At 39.3% G+C, this 21,421-nt stretch overlaps 1 protein-coding gene across 1 annotated transcript in view; it reads left to right on the top strand.

The window, feature by feature from the left end:
• LOC309720497 (protein kinase C epsilon type-like) overlaps nt 1-21,421 on the top strand; it is a 96,564-nt gene that overhangs the window by 1,821 nt on the left and 73,322 nt on the right. The window lies entirely within an intron of this gene.

Genomic DNA, 21,421 nt, shown 5'->3' with positions numbered 1-21,421 from the left:
ATCAGTTCTTTGTCTGGAACATGATATCAACGTGAGCTGTATGTGCCCGCGATGAAAAATGTTTTTTATGTGGCTGCTCCACAATAAATGAGAGAAAACCCCAACACCCCCCTTTGAGACAGGACAAATAAATAGATAAATAAATAAGTAAAATAAAAGATGCAGTGTGGAAGAGAGGCAGAGATGAATAACTAGTGAGTGCATTTTTCAAAAGCAAAGTGCAGTTAACCAAAATGACCCACCATAAACGTGCATCGTTTTAGGGTTTGACATCCTGATGCCTGAGAAGCTTTGACCGCTCAGTATTTAGTGTGTTATCTTGATAAATGATTAATTGCTTTTAACTTGATAAATGATTCATATTCAGAACAAGTGGGAGTCAACTAATAGATTAAGTGAAGATCATTTGCTCATCATCTCGATTTCAAGTTCAAGCCCTGCCCTTTTAGACATCAAGCCCTGCCCTTTTAGACATGTTCACAATTGAAAGTAAACATCTACTTGCAGCGAATGATAGCTGTAAAGTGTGGATGCCAAGAAAAAAAAGTAACTTTTCCAACTGGCTTTTTCAGATGGAAAAGTTATGGGAAAGATCCCCACCCCAGTGTGTTAAATACTGCCACATGGAGCTGGCATCACAAGATGCATCACGGTGTCCTATTGTATGGTGCTTGGCGCACGTGCTGCAGCATTAGTGGATGAAGAGAGAGAACTGATGTCTTAAAAAGCTACAAAGGCTGCGTTTGGAAAATGGAGAGGTGGCAGTAGATTAAGACCATAGACTGTATATAAAAGATGGTCAAAGATTGATTTCAGACTCTCTCTTTTGAACTCTCAGCGTTAGTGTTTCCTAAACCCACATGCTGCTTTTTTGGATCCGGAAATGATGAGCTGGTGGAGCGCTAAATTATTAGCCCAGGTCTGCGAGCTGCATCTATAAACTGTACAAGTGCAACGTACAGACAGGGTAATTAATGCTAAGTAACCTAAAAATAAAGTACAAAAGTTTGACTCACAAAAACCTAAACACAGTTTTTTATTTTGGGTAGTATTATTTTTAAGATAATTTCACTCCAAAGGCATCAGTACCAGTAAGTCAGTTTCAGTGACTTCAGTTAGTGGAGGTTAGGCTCAGCAGACGGCTGCTGGCCACAGAGCCTTGTGTGGGCACACCTGTCAATCAAAGCAGCCATGTTCCTAGGTCTAGGCTGCACCAGTATCCAGGTGGATGAATTATACAAAATTCTCATCACCCAAAGAAACCCATAACTATTTATCATAACAGAATGTAAAATATTTAGTTCTGCTTTAATTTAGGACATTTTAACATGTGAGGACTTCTGTAGCTAGCTTCAAGTGGCCATTAAAAGAAACTTTCTTTTTTAGCCTCGGAGGTTTTTGCTGCAGAGACTGTGGTTTGCATTTTAGCGTGTTGAAGAAAGACATGGTGAAAGAAGAAGAGCAGTGCTTGGGTTAAAATTTTAAACTCACCTTCTCACCACTGATGATGTACATTAAATGACTTATAATGTGATTCCAGATGGTCCTTTGCAAGCCTCCGTATAGGACGAGTTGGGAATATGAAACCCTTTTCACTATTTCCTAATGCAGCGATGGGACACCTTGTGCGTATCTTTGAGATCTTGAAATGACTGTTGCTGTGAACTAGGTAAACAAAGTTGGATTGAGCAGATCTCAACCTGCAAGTCAACTGAACAGAGCAGATGACATGGGGCATAAGAGTTTAGCATGACACTAGCTCATTCAAACATTCAAAAGTACAAACAAATATTTCTATTTATAACAGCATTTATATTGTAGAAGCTCATGTTCTTACCATGAGCTGGTACATCAGTTTCCTTGACTCTTAGTTTATTTGTTCCTCTAAAATGAACAAGTGGGAAAGTGACATAGTGTGTTATTAAATTGTTATGCTGTGTTAGCGAACAGTTGCTTATTTACACATCCAGCAGACATGGAACAATATGCTGATTCATATGAAGTCATGTTTTCTGTGCAGAGAACCAAACCAAGGGAAATGTCTGGCTCTGCTTCTGTTACATGCTCCTCTAGCTAACTTGACTGTCTTCAGCAGCTAGCCACATAACACTAAGAGCAGCTGAAAGGTGGTTAAAGACAAAATGCTGGGATGCAGGGACTTGTGAGCAGAAGCGACTCCAAACATGGTCACTGTTGGTGTTTCATCCAACTCTCACATACAGATATACAGTATATTGATACATCTACTGGAAAGACCACAGATCGCATCTTTATAAACTGTGCAAAGATGATCACACTTTTGTTGTACACTACAGGATCTCTGCAACCCAAACTCTGCTGTCCTGCAGCTAAGTTTAGCAGATGCACAACAGGGTTCGCTACACACACAATATAGATCCTGTTGCCTTTGTTGTGCTCTTGTTAGATGAACCAGTGACCCACAACAGAGCTACAAAGAGTGGATGCAGTTAGGCCAAATGCATGACACTCATGCACACATTCACAGAAGCATTGGGGAGCCGTCCATTGTTGTCTGAAGCCGCTGAAGCAAATAGTTGGTTGATTGTATTATTGATGAGGCCATCAGGTCCATTAGACACAGTGAGAGAGAGCTGGGAGAAGGACAGGAAGAGAGAAAGCAGTGGATGGAAACCTTTACAGAATGTTGCACTGTAGGACAGAGAAGGTTGTTCTGTGGGGGAGTGTGAAGTCTCATGTGTTAAGATTAAGTTCTTGACAGAAGGACTCGGAATACGAGACTCTCAGTGAATCTTCTGATGGGTTTAAATATTTCTGAGCTGTATCACATGTGCTGCTGGTGGACTTCCTGTGCATTTACACTATTTCATATCATTACATTTATTTCTGCTCGCTTGTTTGTTGTTCAGTCTCTCTGCGCTCCTCTGTTTCTGTCTTCACTTTCCTCTCATCCCACAGCCGGTCGTGGCAGATGGCTGCTCATCACACAGCCTTGTTCTGCTGAAGGTCTCTTTCTGTTAAAACTGAGTTCTACCTATTAACCATGGCCAAGTGCTTGTTCATAGGAATTATCGGATTGTTGGAGTTCTCTTGCCTAAAATATAAAGCAGCTGGAGATGACTGTTGTTGTAATCTGGTGCTATATTAAAAACATTTAATTGCCCTTAATGTTGTAGAATGTAGGGAATAATCAAACAGGGATGCTGTTATGACTTTTCTCCTCACTACTCACTAGTAACTCAAGTTAGATAAAATTCAGTTAAATTAAGTAGTAGTATTACACAATGTGCCTGTTGAAACTTTCTGCTAGTTATTATGAAACACAGAGTACTTTATCGAGTTCAGGTCTTTGTTAAACCTTCTTAAGTTGTTATATCAAGCAAAAAGTAAAGCATCATATTGACAAATCTCATTTAAGGTACACTATTGAAGCTACTCTAGCCTGCAAGTGGCAACCTCCAGAGCTCAAAAATGAAGCCAAAAAAGTGTGTTTCCTCTTGTAGCCACTCAAGGCTGACTCCTGAAGGCAAATCAGACCTTTCATGTGAAAATGCCCAACTTTTCAGCATCAAAACGCATGTTAACCAACAGTATGGCCACTGTTGATAACTTTAGCTGCTAAACTAGAACCGTTTGTGCTTTCGTTCCGTTGTAGCCTTATAATGAATTATCTTGCAAAAAACATGTGAGGCACAGCTAATCCAAGAAGTTTGTCCTTCAGTTTTTTGATGAGTGATATTTTATTAGTGTCTGTGCATTGTACAGTTTATGAATGGTACTTACTAAAAGTGTTTGCTAGCATTAGCTGGTAACCTAGCGCTATGCCTTCTCGTTCCAGTACGGTCACTTGTGATTTGTGCTAGTCTTGCTGCTTTTTTCCAGCCTCCAGCTCCATGTATGCAAGTAAAGGGCAAGAAAGATCGCAGAGGTATACCTCTAAATATAAATTACTACACATGAAAATAGTAATCTTCTTGAACTGCAGTGGTGCTTTTTAAGTCAAAAGGTGCTATACGGCTGTCAGCCTGATCCATTTTCATTCATCAGCATGACAGGAATTTTTCATCTTGGTCCTCTGAGTCTTGCACCTTGTGTTTGCACTTGTTTTAAGGCACTCCCACGGGCGAACATGTCTCAACTTAAGCTACATCAAGAGTTATGTCAGCTTAGACAAAGAAGAACTAGATAACAGCGTGTGGGAACTAAGACTGTGTAATTTCCTCATGAGTAATGCTAACGTAAGCTATAAGTCTGTTGTGGAGTGTTTTTATCCTTTAAGCAGAGGAATTGCAAAGGCTCAGAAAGTTGATGTTTACTATAGTAGCTTCAAACCAATTCTTCACATCAAATAATTCCAGAATAACAAAACATGATTTTCTTGGACTGGATTTCTTTCTCACTCCCAACACTTAGCGCTGCCCTTATGGCTGAAATCAATACAAGTCTGAAGTAATCACCAATCAGTGAGTTGATTAGCTGAGGCCATGTGTTGTTTCTTATTGTGGTGAGAAAGAGGAAACTTGTAAAGAAAACTCTTGTGTAAACCAACATGTCCTGTATCATGTACCAACTAGCAACCCTGCATGTCTGTTGATCCAATCTTATTCCATTGGATTGTATCGTATCGCATTACATGGTACCACATCTTTTTGTGTCATGTTGTATTATATTATGAACTACGAGATTTGTTCAGTGTGACTGCATCTGGTGCGAAGTCAATGAATAAAATTTTTTCCACTTGTTCTTTTGTTACGTTACGCTAGGGCCGTAACATCTTTCCAAATATTTCTTCAATCATGCATACAGGGAAACAATAAATCTATTTAAATATCAAGAATATGGCATAACATGCATCCATAATAATATTAGACTGTGAAATCAGTAGTGGAACCTTAACTAAATTTCATCGTTAGGTTGATGGAGACTAACTTTGCTCCAGACTAAAACAGTCCCTCTTATACCAAAGAGTGATTTATTTGTTATTTCTGGGCTCAGGCTCGGTTACAGATTTGTGTAAGTTCCCACACAAAAAAGAACCTTATTATTTTATTCTTCGGCATATGACAGACTTGAAGAAGTATGAGATCTTTTTAGGAGAATGATACTCAGACTGCTTAGAAAGTCAGAAGAACATTACCACAAATCACAATGTGCACATTGTTTGCCTCACAGTGATGTTTTATTATACACAGTATTTTTCAGGAGAGCCGTGCCACCTGTCTGTGACACCCAAACATGTCTTCCAGGAACTCAGGCAGAGTACTTACTGTTAGTCAGCAGATTGTTTTTGTATCATACGTCATCAATCATGAAACACAACTTCTTACTTTTCCCCCGAGTGTCATACAAATGCAGTCTGTGCTTTGTTTCTGGAGCTACATGGTTCTCATCATTTTATGTTTAGATGACCAAAGTGTGTTAGAGTAAGTGCTGCAGTGTCATCTGCTAGTATTACCAACACCGGGGCCCCATGGGGGTGGGAGACTGATGGTATCTCTCCAAGTTTAATTACTCTTTATACTAATGAATACAAGACTAATTCATCTTACATTTTTTTGAAATTTGCTGCTGATTCAGGGAGTGTAGGTTTGAAAACAGGAGATGAAATAAAATGTTGTGTGGATTGCTTAAATACCAGACAAGAAAATAAATATGTGATTTCAGAGTGAGCAAAAGCCTAACAGTGGTAGCTGTATAGAGGATGGAAATTAATATAAAAATTTTGGGACAATGAAAAATAGGCCATAGGACTCAAACACATCTTTAATTTAAAAGAAATGATGAGAATAATGAATGAATATCAGTGTTAAATTAGGAAACTGAATCCGTCAGCATGATAAAGAGACTGTGAGTGTCTGTTTTGTGTGTAAGGTGACAAACGGCTCAACTTAAACATGGCTATCCACGCTTTATAAATTAAAAGAACTGAATAGACCGCCCCATTGATTGTTGCTGAGGGAAATCTTTTGGGTCAGGATCAGACTGATACACATATCAGATGGTGCCTTGCCACTTGTCAGTAGCCAGTAACCACAGGCACAGAGAAAACAAAACAAAACCCAGGCTGCTTTCTATCTAAACTCAGCAGTTATTGTGTTATCCAGTAATTCATCAAGATATTGAGTTAAAATTATTTCTTTGCCACATAAAAGTCACTCAGGCGCATTCAGAGTCAGTAGACTTACCACAGCTTTTCATTTAGATCAGTTGTCTCAAACTCCAGGCATCGAGGGCCAGTGTCCTGCAGGTTTTAGATGTGTCCTTGATCCAACACATCTGATTTAAATGGCTAAATTACCTCCTCAACATGTCTTGAAGTTCTTCAGAGGCCTGGTAATGAACTAATCATTTGATTTGGGTGTGTTGACCCATGGTGAGATCTAAAACGTGCAGGACACCGGCCCTCGAGGCCTGGCGTTCAAGACCCCTGATTTAGATGCAGTCAGTGGCCATAAGCATCATTTTGCAGTGTGTAGGGTTAATATCGTGGAGTGTTGCATGCTAAAACAAACCTTATTAAACTTTACCAACAAACACAAACACATGAGTGAAAAGAAATTGGAAAAAAGTGCAGAAAACAAAGCCCCCACCTGGGACTCAATCCAGGGTCCACTGTTCTTTAAAACATTAGACCAGTATTGCCGCAGTCGGTGCATCACAGCACCAACACCAAAGGTAATCCTGCGTGTATTTCTGTAATGCCAGCAGTATGTGACAGAATGGATGTATTTGAAACCCTGGGACGAGAACACATTGAACTGTCCCACAATGTCCCACCTGAATGCTTTACTGTCCTCCCCTGTCTATGTCTGTGGCTTCTGCTTTCACACACTTTTGTTGTCTCTTCATATCTGATAATGCTTTCTCCTTTAATCTTTTATGAATTTTATGAACTCCATTAAATAATCCACACAGTTCCCCACTTGCAGCACATACAATAGCCTTTTCATTCATGGCAAAGGAACGTCAGAGAGTTAAGGTTTTTGGACAGTTTTATCCTTTGGCAAGATCTTATCCCATGACGCAAAATAGTTCTGCAGTAAACGAAAGAGGTTTTGGAGACACTGGTGTGTTGTCTTTGTCTAATGGTGGTGATACAGTATCCACTGTGCCTGGAAATCAAAAAATCTGCAGATATTTCATTTGACAAAAGCATGTGAACTGAAACCTAATACCCGTGTTGTGACAAGTAACAATATTAATACAACAACAAAAAAAACCTGGGCATAAATCCAAATGTGTCACTGTATTCCCGCAAGCCTTTACAAGCTCTGTGAATAATCACCTTCAGGAGAAAGTCATACCTGCCGAGCAGGTCACATAGTGCGCGCACACACACACACACTCTGTCATAACAGTGAGTTCACGTCCCAGAAATTTGAGCTCATTATTCAAGCATGCATGAAGAACAGTAATCAACGATATGAAAATTGTTGTGTAATGGATTGTGCAAAGTGCTCCAGTAGCTCACAGTTGACTTGCTGAAGTAACAGCATTTGGGTACTGACCAGTTTCCAAACTGCCAAGACGTAATAAAGTATGTGGCAAATTGTAAATAAACTCAATAATTTCAGAATTAATGAGAGAACTGTGCTTTGCCTTGCATATCCAGCACATGTGGGATGTGATTTAGCAGGGCCGGTCACTGGTTGGTCTGTGGTGAACATGATTTATGAATTAACGCTACTTCAGTCCAGCAAATATCAGTTTGATATGTGGCTTTGGCTAAGCTGGAGAAAAAAACGCTGGAGAACAGAAAAAAGGTGCAAGAACTGATGTTCGTTTGACATGAAAAGGAGATCGCATTCCTAAATCTGTCAGGAATTTCTGTTCTCCTCTGAATCGTGTGTAGGCAGCTGCCTTGTCGGAACTTGTCATTAAAGAGAGAAGTGTGGAGAAGGACATTCAGGGTTTGGTGTTTCTGCCAAACAGGCAGCGATTGAGGGGAGGTAGAGAGGCAGTCAAGAGCAAGACAAAGAGGGTGTTGAAGGAAGCTGTCTGCTTTTGAATGGTTAAATGACTGAGGGATGGAGGGGGAGGACTGCAGCAGCTGTCAAACTCATGTTGAGGATTTTAGAAATGCACATCAAAATAAAAGTTCTTATGGATTCCATGGTTGAATAGACATTTTTCTATACCATAGCACTGGTGATAGAAATGCTAGAACCATAACTTCTCTTTTTCAGCTAAACATATTCTTACATATATCAGTCCTAGTTATAGAAGTATAGTTGCAAGTGTTTCTTGTGAAAGTCAGGGATATGGTCAAAGTTGGAGGTAGAGCTGTGCAGACCTCTCCATACATTGGGAAATGGGAGGTTAGGGTCTAATGGTGTTTGAACAGCAGCCCACTCAATTAACTTTTTTCCTGTTTTCAAATACCTGTGGTGTCTGGCAGAGGACCTCAGGGTACTGTGGATTGCGTGATGGAGGCTTTGTGGATCAGCTTTATTCTAGAACATCCCACAGACTCTCACTTGGATTGGGATATGCACTGTTTTAAGGCTGGCTCAACACTTTGGGCTTGTGTCATGGTTTTTGTTCCTATTGTCCTGCCGGGGGGACATCTTTGCCATGGCTTGGTTGAAAACAGTGTTTAGGTTGGTGGTACGTGCCAAAGCAAGATCCTTAAACCGTGTATTTCAGATGTGGTAGAAAAAGTAGTTAAAATCCTAAATATGCATTTGGGCGGCATCTTAAGGGTTTTAAGAAGAACAAAGAACACTCGAGATAGCTGCACATGGTAAACTCTTATGATGCGGAAATGCCGATGCCGTCTTTCAAACCTCCCCCCTCCAAGTACAGGGGTATTTATTTGTGGAGGATATTTCCATGAACATTTATTAGTTAGGTTCTAAGAAAAAATCTGCAAATGGCTGAGGCCACAAACTCTGAACTGCGACTTGGCGGGGGTGTACTGTAGTGTACTGCAAAACAGAAGGAGGAAAATGAGATATGAGACAGTGAGCATTGGTATTGCAGATTAAGATTGCACAGGAACATGTAAAGATCTTTCTCTCTTTCTGTGCCTTGTGTTTAAATTGTAATGTTTCACATGTATTTTGGGGGCACCTGATGTAATGAAAGAGGAGGAAGTGGCTAACTGATGAGCACGAACAGATATCATTTGCTTTGTCCAGTCATGTTTTAGTCACAACTCTTCTCATTGTTAGGTTCATCAGATTAAGTGGTCTGCGCACTTGCTGTAAAAGCCCATCTCACATTGATACACTCGAATGAAAATGCTTCACATAATTGTTAAAAAAACATGAACATTTGGCCTCTCTCTGTTGTTCACTCTCTCCTGCTAAGACTCCCACCTTCCCTCATTTGTTAGCAGTGTAAAGGGTGTGATGTGAGTAGTGTTGGCAGGAGCTATATCTTCTTAACATTGGTTCTGTGCCATATGGATTTAGCCAGCAGCTGCCAGAACTGCAATGAAAGGCATTACAATTTATTCTCATTTTCTATACTTTCCTGCATCACTTTTGATTAGCAATTATCATCCATGGACTCTGTGCAGAGTCTAATTCTATTGGACATGGAATACATATGAAAAAAAGTCTATGAAGTACCAATGCCAGTGGTAGACTATGGTAATCTGTGTGTAGCTGAACACATCACTCTAAGAGGGGTAGGAGGCAGGAATACAGTGATTGTAGTATATTCACGTGGGATGCGTGCATTGCAAACAATACAGGTTCAAAAACACTATAAATCATTCAAACATGCTGAGATAGCTTCTTTGTGATTAGCACAGAATTAACCATAGAACCGTTGTACATAGAGAAAATAAACATGTGCAAATATTCTTCATCTTCTTCTAAGGTAGAGGTAAGATTGTACAAAAACTACCTAGGTGAATTAAATGAAACCTGTGAAATTATCTGTGAAAATGTGGGTTAGATCAAGTTCATTTTCATTAAGACTGCACTTTCCAGGGATGCACTGATCCAACTTTTGCCATTTGCAATCTGATACTGATGCATCGGTTTAGGGGATCTGCTGATTCGGGCACCCCCCCAACCCAACCCACCCTGAAAAGCAAAAGCGGAAGAGAATCGATGGATGGATGGAGATAATGAAAGCAGACTGATAAAGTTTTTAAAATGGGAAAATATTTTTTTATTCAACCAGTAACTATCATTGGTGTGTCTCCCAGCTCTCTTGTTCCCAGCTGTGGCGCTAACACTGTTTTTGTGGTATTGCAACTGTGACAAAGCCAGATTGCTGTGTGGTTGTCTGCGGTTGAAACGACTGTGGTTCAGCTGCTGGAGCTGACAGAGGAGACACACAGGAAAAGTCTGCCGAGGCGAAAACAAGTTCAGCTCCGACTGACGAGTTAACGAGTGCGCCACACTTCAAGGCTCATGTTGATGAAGGCCCCAGCCTGTGATTTCTGTAAACAGTTATATACTTTATGTTCAGTCATCTGAGGAATGTTTCATGCAAAAACAATTGTGCACTGGAAGGTCTGTGTGGAAAGTAAAATTTACTTCATGTTGTATAATTTTAAAGAAAGGCGTTGCCCTAGTGTGCTAATGCAAATGGGCGTACAAACGGCTGATTGTTTTATGCAGTGTTTCATTTTCGCTTTTTCAGAAAAGAAATGACAACTTAATTCTGACAGAAGAACACAATGTAAAGATGTTCATTTTTAAAGTTCCCTTTCAGTCTAGGATACAATTCACAATGAAAGGTGAGAGAGAGAGAAAAAAATACCTGCATACCAGTATGCCTGTGCTCTGATATGCCCATTGGGTCTCGCTCACTCAGCAGTTTTTATTTGCACGTCTGTGGTGAAAACTGCACATTCAAAAGTGTAATTGGTCAGAACAGACTTTCAGGGTGTCACCTAAAAAATAGCAGAAGTGCAGGAAATGACCCAAATCTGCATAAGGATATAACTAGCAGAGGATAGTGATCAAATTAATAATTATACCAATGTATTTGCCAGAAACTGGCATTACTTACCGCTGTTGCTGTTACTGAGCAGTGTTAGTACTCTGACCACGTTAAACCATTGACCTACATGTAATCACATCTGGACTATTTGGTAGAATCTAGAAATTTTACTAATCTTATTATTAAATCATTCACCTAAAGTTTTTACAGTGAGCCTTTCTACAGTGGTGCAACAGTAGAAAATTAAATCAAACGATAATCCCTGAAGATGAAGCCACTTAAAAGTTAATGGTCCTTTACTTGCACCATCTCAGGCAGCTACAAAAATATAAGGCTGTCTGCATGTTAATGCAGAGTTACACCATTATACAATAAAATGCAATACAGTCTGTTGGAGAAGTTTCAGTAAACACTGTGAAATGACATGCATATCTGTGTTTTACATGGGTTCTGGACCTGGAAGTGTCTTGCTGAAAGCCTCTTCAGCATTTTCAGTGCAGTGCAGTTTGGCTTCCGTAGGCTTTGTAAACTCTCATGCAGAGGGAATAGAGGAAGAGCTCAGGCTTGCTCTCTTCTTGACCCTGTTTGCCTTTGGGCTGTAGTAGAGGGGTGTCCTCTGTATGGGCTGAAGGAAACGGGGGCTGGGCTGTGCATGTTTATATATGTGTGTGCGTCTAAAAATAGGGGCAGTGTGTTGGAGTCACACGGTAGGCCCTACTTCCTGTTTTCACTGTCCAAGTTTACTTCCCAGAGAAAGAAAGGAAGAGGGAGATGAGAAATATGGCTCTCCAGGTGCCCCGCCGTAGCTTCTGTTATCATTCATTTTTCTGCTGTGCTGTCCGTGTTCGCTACAACACAGTAAATTACAGTGGCACAGATATGTAAGGAATGCATGATGAAGAAATAAGCCACTTGTGATGAAAGCTTTACTGTTTCTCCTGCAGTTCCTGTCAGCACCACTTCATAAAAACACTTTTCACAAGAAAAGAACTGAAGCAAGAATTACTGTGAAATTTCTCCATATCGTTGTGCTTGCCACACGTGGGATTATTAGCATTTATAACATATTCTTCTCTATCGACTGATGACGTTTCCTGGTCTCTTTCCAGTGTGTTTCCGGTGCTCTATTATTTGCAGAATGGTTTTAGGCTAAAACAGACACATTCATAATCTTTCCATATAATCAAAATAACCAAGTAATAATAAAAAAAAAAACAACCCCAAAAGACAAAAACAGTCTATTTGTTGTAGGATTTGTGCTAAATATATGTCATGCTAAACTATTAAGTGACTTTCAAGCAATTTGGTTTGTTGCAAAAGTTGGATGTGTAGCTATGATAAACCACATTTAAAATGTGGGTTTTCATATCTAAATGCTAACAGCTAAATACAGAACAAAAGTCTGAGGACGTGCCAGAACCTGTAGTGACACCTGAGCTTGGGGGCGGAAAAGAGGCATCTCACAAGTCTGGACACAAGTACTGATATCAGCATTAGCCTGAGAGAATGCTTCTGCACGGTTCTCTGCCCAACCATCTTCTAGTTAAAGTAGCAGTAGATCTCCAAAGCATAACAAAAGCAAGCATTACTAGTTAGCTGCTCAGCTGTATCTGATCCTGAAAAGTAAGTGCGAGGGGATTGTTCACTAGTAAAAGGATTGTGGATGGCACTGGGAGGATTAAAACATGGTGCTACCTATGTGTGGCTAACCTGCTGAATTGTTAACATTACATTAGCAGAACACAGAAATGTAAACATGGGCTCTCAGAACAGGAAAGGAAGAAAATCAACTGGAGATTTGATATATACCACACAGAGGTACTGCAGAGCTTATGTAACAGCCTGATGAAGTCTGTAAATCATAATTTGCAGTGTAGAGGTCAAGCATCTGTGGAATGTCTGCAACGTAAATCACCGGTGAGCTCCACACAACAGAATTAAACTTAGTAAGGCACCATCTACATTTCCTCATAAACAGGATGAGAGAAGAGAAAACACCCTGTTGTTCCATTCACACAAACACAGAGTGGACATTTATCAAGCTTTCAGCCAAACTCAAGGATTTGAGTGGCTTATGATGCTGTGATCAGCTACTTCTATATTACACAAATACATGTAATCGGTTTCTTTTGCTTTTCGTGGTCTTCCACTTAGCTTCTTATGTAACAGTTGGGCAAAGATGTCTGTAAACGTCTAGCCATCCAACTATTAATGCACATAATTAGGTGTAAACTCAGTATTCTGGATAGTGGCCCCACCCCAGAAAAAGCAGAGCAGATCAGTCAGGTAGAGATGCACTGTAAAAAAGAAAAATCCTAAAAAAACAGTAATGTTCCGGCAGCTGGGGCGCCAAAATAATACCGTAAAATAACAGAAAATAACTTTCTCATAAAAATACGGTTATTTTCATTTTAATGTGATTAAACAATGAAATTACCTATAAACAAGGTCAATGAATCCGGCAATATGAATAATAATACTTAAATGTACAGAAATATGCAGTTAACAGTTGGTTTAAATGATAATAATAATGGATTGCATTTATATAGCGCTTTTCGAGACCCTCAAAGCGCTTTACAAATCCACTATTCATTCACTTGTTGGTGGAGGCAAGCTACAGTTGTAGCCACAGCTGCCCTGAGCCAGACTGACAGAAGCGAGGATGCCATATCGCGCCATGGGCCCCCCTGGCCATCACCAGTAGGCGGTAGGTGAAGCGTCTTGCCCAAGGAACTGAAACTGTCCGAGCCGGGGCTCGAACTGGCAACCTTCCGATTACAAGACGAACTGCCAACGCTTGAGCCACGATCGCCCTAAATAACATTATTTGATGTAAAAAAAAAGTTTATAAGAATCATTTTATATATTTTTCCATAGCATTACATTTGAATTTAACAGTTCAATCTGTCAAATAACGGACAAATATTTGTGAAATTATGATACATTTGTGAATGTATTTTAACAATCTAAATATGCATATGTACAGACAAATATATTTAAAAAACAAGAAAATTCTGTTTTATTACATTTACAGTGATTTTATGTTGTTTTACATTTGAAATGTAAAATCACAGCCTATTTATGTAAATTTAATGATATTCTAGAAAAACTGTACAAAACTGTAAAATACACAGTAAAATACTTATATATTACTTTTTTTTTTTTTACAGTGTGGTGTACCAACTAGATATAACTATCAGTTTAATCAAAATATGACAACAGTTGTTGAGCTGTGAATCATGGCTAGAGCTGAGTCTCCTAAATTAAAAATAGTTGGCTTCCAAAGCGGTCGACTTCTTAAGTAAGGCAACGTGATGTCCTGGGGAATAATAAATCATGTGTCTTGCTAGATTCAATAAAAGCTTCGGAAATGTTAACATGCTTTCGAAGCACAAGCAGCCATACAGGAATGTACCTACATATGCACAATGCAGTATATAACTGGAAAATTACTGCAAATTTTCATCTAGGTGACATTCTTAGTAAAAGTGCAAGATGATTCTTCTCATTAGTTTTTGCCTTCATGAAACTTCCCCTAGATGATTGTATCTCTGTGTTTATCTGTGCTGTGTTCCTGTACAAGTGTCAGTGAGTTTGTAGCTGTAGGTCTCTTTGAGGATACATGAAGCCACATGACTTCAGCTTGACTAAAGCTCATGTGATACCGTAAAGGCTTTGGGACAGTTTTCTCTCTCCCCTACGCCAGAGGAATGCATCTCAGTGTGATTAGGTTAAGATGAAGCTCATTAAGCTTCAGTTGACAACATGTGACATTAATAATTGAATCTTTGAATCAACCTCGTAGTCAGAGATAGACCACAAATTCTTGGAGGTATCCAAACTTCTTCGTCAGTTGCCCCCTTAGTCATTTGCGGATATTGTAAAAACAAAATAAAGCAAAATGAAAAATAAAAAGAGTATATTTACTACACCTTTGTCTTGATGTTTCGCCAAACCTAAGGTTTAGCAACTTATTAACTTATATATTATAAACTTGCAACAACATTTTTTGAATCCAGCAAAATGAATCCCTCTACCTGAAAGCATAGGCGCCATTAGAATGATACCGAAACCAATGTTTGGTCATTTAAAAATCTGATATATCGACCAATATTTTTTGAGTCTTAAACAGATTTTCCTAACGTGTGTTATGTATAGTTATTTATTTACTTATTTATGCTCTGCCCGACTCTGCTCGGATCAGCTGGGAAGTTGCTCAATGTTGTCTGGTGGACTAACTATACAATATCAATATCTTTCTCCTGTCTTTAATTTTTCATTTGTAGGCCATCACAAATGGCCATACTGTCAGATCGGCAAGTAGTTAGTATCGACAGATAATATCAACCTGTTACTTGATATTACAGTATATAAGTACATAAAAGATGGACATTGCCTGTGAAAATGAAAAGTGGAGCCACTAGTGAAGCTTCTTAAACCATCTCTCTGACGGCCAGCATAGACTGTATTGTATATATACAACCTATATATTGTATATATATAGATGATATATATACATGACAAAACTCCCCTAGTGCTTACTACAGTTATGACTTTGGTAAACTCATTTGTGGTGAAATTATGGTCTCGGTCATTACTTGCGAGACTTCTTCAGTACATCATGTTTATTGTGTAAACTGTGGTTTGATTTACATTAGATGCAGATAAAAGGTATGCCAGTATCCCATTTCCAGTTACGATTCCACCAAAGCTAGTGTGTACTCCCTTTGTGTTAAAAGCAAAGCCCCCCCCCCCCCCCCTCCCCCACTGTGATGGAGTGCTTGTTTATAGTGGCTCATCTGATTCTTGGAGTTTTTTGTCTAGTAGGGTGTTGACCTTACAATATAAATCACCTTGAAGTGACTGGTTTTGTGAAATGGCACTACATAAATAGAATAGAACTGAACTGAATTTTAGCTTCTTTTTTGTTTCTGTGCAACAGGAGAGGCATCTAAATAAACTATCCATCCATCCATTCGCTACCGCTTATCCTTTTCAGGGTCGCAGGAGCCAATCCCAGCTGTCATGGGGCGAGAGGCGGGGTACACCCTGGACAGGTCGCCAGTCTGTCGCAGGGCTAACACACAGGGACAGACAACCATTCATACTCACATTCACACCTAGTGGCAATTTGGATTATCCAATTAACCTATCCCCACAAGCTGCATGTCTTTGGACGGTGGGGGGAAGCCGGAGTACCCGGAGGGAGCCCACGCAGACACGGGGAGAACATGCAAACTCCACACAGAAAGACCCCGGCCTGATGGTGGAATTGAACCTTCTTGCTGTGCAGCAACAATGCTAACCACCGTGCCACCGTGCTGCCCACTAAATAAACTATTAATTTTAAAATAACCACAGTGTTCACTCTGACATAGAATAGATACCCTGTTACCTATTTTCATATGGTGTCAGCATGGGTCTAGACTTTTGACAAACTGCTGTTTTATGTGGTTGAAAATGTCTAACATTCATCTTCTGTTGATCAAACAGAGATAAATCTTAAGTCACATGTTTCTGGGTATTTCTCATAGTAGTTTCTTCATCCAGAGCAGATGCAGACATCTTGAGTAATTCGGGGTTTTTTTTCAACTTGTAAATTTACAAGTTAAGATGTTTGTCATGTGGTGTGTTCGAGGCCTTCAGTACAGGGCTGTGTTCTGCAGCCTGCTGTTTATAAAGGCCAAACAGCTCTAATATAAATCTTTAAGTGGAGCTAATGGTCGACTAATGCTTCAGGTATGTTTTGAATTAGCGTTGGCGGGCGAGGACAGTATGATATACTATGTGTGTACTGTGAATATGTGTGTGTGTGTGTTTGTGTGAAGTGTGTGCAAGATAACCCAGAGACAACCTTTTTTTTTAGCAACATGACAACATGTTCAAATAGATCACACAGTACAAGAGACCTGGAAGAACACCAAGACCGTAATATAGGCTGGTGCATACAAAACACTTTCTTGCAGACATTTGTGGCACAATGGATCTAAGTTGGAAAGCTGTGGTGTAATTGCTAATACTAATGCATAATTTGTGTCTTTTTCGCGTGATTTTTTGAATGTAGATGTATGTATGTGTTTTTGCGTGTGTGGGTGTGTGTGTGCAGTAGTAGTAGAAGCAGATGGGTGTGTGGGCGGTCTCTTCCTCTCTCCTCCACTCATGCTGAGAGTGAGAGAGCAATAAACACGAGTATTATCGAGAAGATGAACTTGTGCAGTGTAGTTGTGTTTTTCAGCTCTGTAATATTAATTTTCTTGTTGCTCCTCCCACAGTCAGTTTCCCCTCAAGGCACAAAGTCATAAGGATACATGCAACATATTCTGCAGATAACGTGTCTGTTAACACAGAACGCACAGTAAGGGCTTCGGGCAGTGGATGAGTTTTTTTTTCTTCAAGAGAAAGTGTCTGAATTTAATTAATTAAACTGCATTGAAAGAGTTTCGTTCAAAATCTTTTTTTTAGGTTGTTGCTGCTAAACACAATGGTATGCTAAACTAGTATTAATGCACAATGTACATTAAGTGTGAAGGATCTCTTTCAAGGGACATTTTTTACTAAATTATGTTCAGTGTTTGTCTGAGTTATATCATATTTATATTTTTGTTGACTTATAGGTACAGTCTTATAGACATCTAAAGTCTCAATAAACATGTCCAACAGAGCATCATCAGGTAAGTTATGATAACAAATTTTACCAGCTTAAGAAGCACTAAAATTAAGGATATTACCTCTCTCTTATTATTTTATTTTACTCAGATTTCCAGGTTCCCAAAACCATTTCAGTTATTTTGGCTTTTTTAAAGTCTAGTTTCTATTTTGATTTTAATTAATTGAAACATTTTTCTTTCACATCTAGTTTTCTTTTTAATAATTAAATTTTCAGTTACAACCGCATGTTACTGGGAGAACTTTGAATATACAGTACTTTGTTGTTCAATATGTACAATACCCCAAAAGATAACAGAAAGCGAGAAGAAATACAAACAAACAAACCCCCAAACAAAACTCAAATATAAAAATAAAATGTATAAGGGACATTCAGTGTACAGTTAACTACGATAGTGATGTAGAGATTTGGTATCAGGTCATGATAAGGTGATCATTTTAAATGTTTTAAATAGAAATGGCTGCCATGCCTTAAGAAATTTGGTGGTTGAAAAAACCTCATGAGGTCTGCAAGCCACTGTTCATGTGTGGGAGGAGCTTCCTGCTTCCATCTTAAAAGTGAAGCAAAGACAATAGAATTCGAAAAGTATTTTGAGAGAGTGACTTTGAGGTATCACTCCAAAGACAGCCTAAGAGCAGAAGGATCAAATTTACAGTTTTTTCTGATTGCTTAAGCACATGTTATGTAACTATTGGCTAATTTAGCAAAACTCTACACACAAATAAAACAACCTGTCACCCAATTATCCAAACATTTTAGTTCTCTTGCAAAAGCAAACACAGCTAGATTAACTCTTCACACCTTTGTAAAAATGGTGTTTCCGTATCAAACAGTACACACAAGCCATCATCTACTAAGCACACAATGCGCCAACTGCACACCGATGGTATGAATACAAAACACATCTGGCGTTTGCCTTCCCTGTGCACAAGGTAGGCTATGTCAGTTTGAGCTCATACTTCTGTCATAGATCCATAAGCATGGAGGGATCCAAACTTCAAGTACTGGTGTTTAGTCAAACACATCAAAACAAACACAAGTGTTTATTTCCAAGTATAGGATTATTTGCAATCGCCATAATGACTATATGGGTTACGTGGTCTGCAGTGAACATACTTCCTCTGCCCCCTCCTCGTCTTCCTCTTGCTCCTCCTTGTCCTTGTCGTCCTCTTCATCCTACTTCTTCACCTCCACGTCCTCTTCCTCGGCCTCCTCTACTTCTCACTCTTTTTGCTCCCTCCATTGTACTCCGCACACACAGCTTACATGTATTATAGTGCTTAGGCTGATTGCAAAGTGAACGAATTATCTAAGAAAGTTTTCACATGTGAAAGTGTGCCAGACAGTTGGCAAATTAGTGTTAATGATAGCCATACATGTGTATACTTTTGCTAGGAGTGTGTTGGAAATTTGGAAATTGAGTGTTGTGCAGTGAATTGTGCCTACAGTCTTGCAAAGTGTGTGTTACAAAATTGCAAACTGAGTGCAAAGCAGTTTTTGTGCTTTTAGTTTTGCACACTCAGTGAGTGGTTTTGCTATACGTCTGACTAGTTTTAGAAATTGTGCTACAGGAATCACAGTTAGTGTTTAGGCATTCGGTAAAAACTGTAATGTTATATATCTCTGAAAGGGTATTAGATATAGACACCCAATAGTTATGAAGATTGGGGCACGTCCAAAAAGTATGAAGGAGTGACCCTGTTTCTGCTTTACATCTGTTACACAGGGGGTCAGCTCCCAGATAGAACTTGGCTATGTTTTCCTTGGAGATAGGTAATCGGTGTAGGACCTTGAATCGGAGGAGCCCATGCCTGGCACATATAGAAGAGGAGTGTACCCTGTGGAGAAAAGATTGCCAGAGTTCATCTGTTATATCCATCCCAAGGTCTTTCTTCCCCTGTGCCTCAAGGATGGAGAGAGAAGGAGACTGTAGATCTAATAATATAGTATAGATTTCTTTAATCGCCCCTCTCTTATGAATGTTTTTATTAATAATTTTATCCAAAGAAGTTTCCTCAGGTAATTCCAGAAATGAACGAAATTTTAAATAGCAGAAAAAATGCCGCCGAGGAATATTAAACTGCTTCAGGAGCTGCGTGAATGAGGCGAAAATTCCAGCTACAATAAGGTCCTTTCACATCTAGTTTTAGTTTTTAGATTCGTTTTGGTTAACTATAAAAACCCTGGTGTTTAAGTAGAAGTGACCAATATTGCCGGGTTGTATAGTTCTACATGTGGCGTACTGATCTGAATTTCATTCACACTATTAATTTATTGTGGACTTTGTAGTTGCCTAAAAATGATATATTAGCAGCCATTAGAGAAGAGGCCTGTATTACTACAACTAAGAACTAATTTTCTTGGCTCACTACTTTAAAACCAAGAAAATTATTTTTAACATTATTAATGTCACATTTATAAACTTACAAAGGTGAAGGAAATGCTAGTAATGCTAGCTACCGGATGTTAAAATAGGAGAGAAGGAATCCTGCAGACTGTTTTTTAACGATGTAACCAGTTGTGTCTTCCTTTTTTTTTAGAAAATATTGTTATTTTTTGAATATGAGAATCATTTTGCTTAGTTTGCTTCACTGCGCCTGTTTGTCATTGTGCTTCTTGTGTGATGGACTTCACTGAGGCAACTCAGGAACCAGGTGAGGCAAAGATAATGTTTTAACCCAACGACAGAGTAACTGGTGCCCCCGAGTTTGGAAGAATTATCCCAAATGGAGTTTGTTTCAAGTCTACATGTAACAGCTGTGTGTTGGAAATACTAAAGGTAATGAGCCAGATGTTGACTTGTTTTAAAAACAGTGGCAGCAGACATTACTGCTAAGTCAAAATCATAACAAGTCTTTTAAAGACTGGCTCTGAAGCCCTGTGCCAAATATTTAATTGTTGTTGACAGAGCCTGAGAGTGGAGCGTGTATTGTTTTAGCTGTGTTTTATTGTTTTCATGTCTTCTTTGTTGTTTTATGAGGACACAAGAGTTTTTATAAACTCCAAAGAAAAGAAGAAGTCAATGCAAACTCAAAAATTCAGAAGATATCGTGATACAAATGTTTGGAGATGCTGCCCAGCTCTAGTTATGAGTATTAGATTTTATGTACAGTATTTTATTTTCCTTTGATGTCTGCACCGGCATTTATTATCTCTGTTAAGTAAATGTCTTCAGATACATGTGTTAACATTTGGTTTGGACACTGAGGCGCTGTGTGGCAGTCAGTGGTAACTGTGAGTATAGTTGTCTCTGAATCTCCTTCCAGTATTGTCTGTCTCTTTCCCCACTTCTCTTCCTGCTCCCTTAGAGCGTCATCCACCCTGCCTCGAGTCAGTTGGAGGTTAATGCACATGTTTCTCCTCAATCTCTGTTTTTCTCTCTTCCGTTATTCCAGGCAATGATTTCTATCTCCATCTGTGAGAAACCACAACTGCTGCTTTTTGCACAGATGCACTTGCGTTCAAATGGTACATACAGATATTGTCAGAGAGGGCCTCTAAGGGATCTGCATAGGCACACTGAGAGTGATTTGGTTGTGGAAGTTGAGGTTCAGTGTGCCATTTTTTCTAACTTAATGCTTTAAAGTCTTATGCTGCAAAGACTAGTTTATGGCTGTGAAACATACAAACTAACATGCAGTATATTAAAATTCTGCACTGTCAGTCCAGCAGTTGCTGATATATTTGTGGAGGTGTGTGTGTGTTTTTGTGTGTGTGTGTGTGTGCGCGCGCGCGCGCGCGCTCACTAAATTTACCTGGTTGGTACAGTGTTTGTTTAAAGCCAGATAAAAGTGACAAACTAAAGGACCTCAGTTAACCAATCAGAGGAAGTATGCCTTACAGACTATATTTGCACAATCAAGTAATTTA

Source organism: Aulonocara stuartgranti, assembly GCF_965226115.1.
Source record: "Aulonocara stuartgranti genome assembly, chromosome: 13".
In the NCBI taxonomy this organism is placed as follows: Eukaryota; Metazoa; Chordata; class Actinopteri; order Cichliformes; family Cichlidae; genus Aulonocara; species Aulonocara stuartgranti.
The sequence above is the reverse complement of the archived record's forward strand: the minus strand, read 5'-3'. Positions and strand labels throughout refer to the sequence as shown.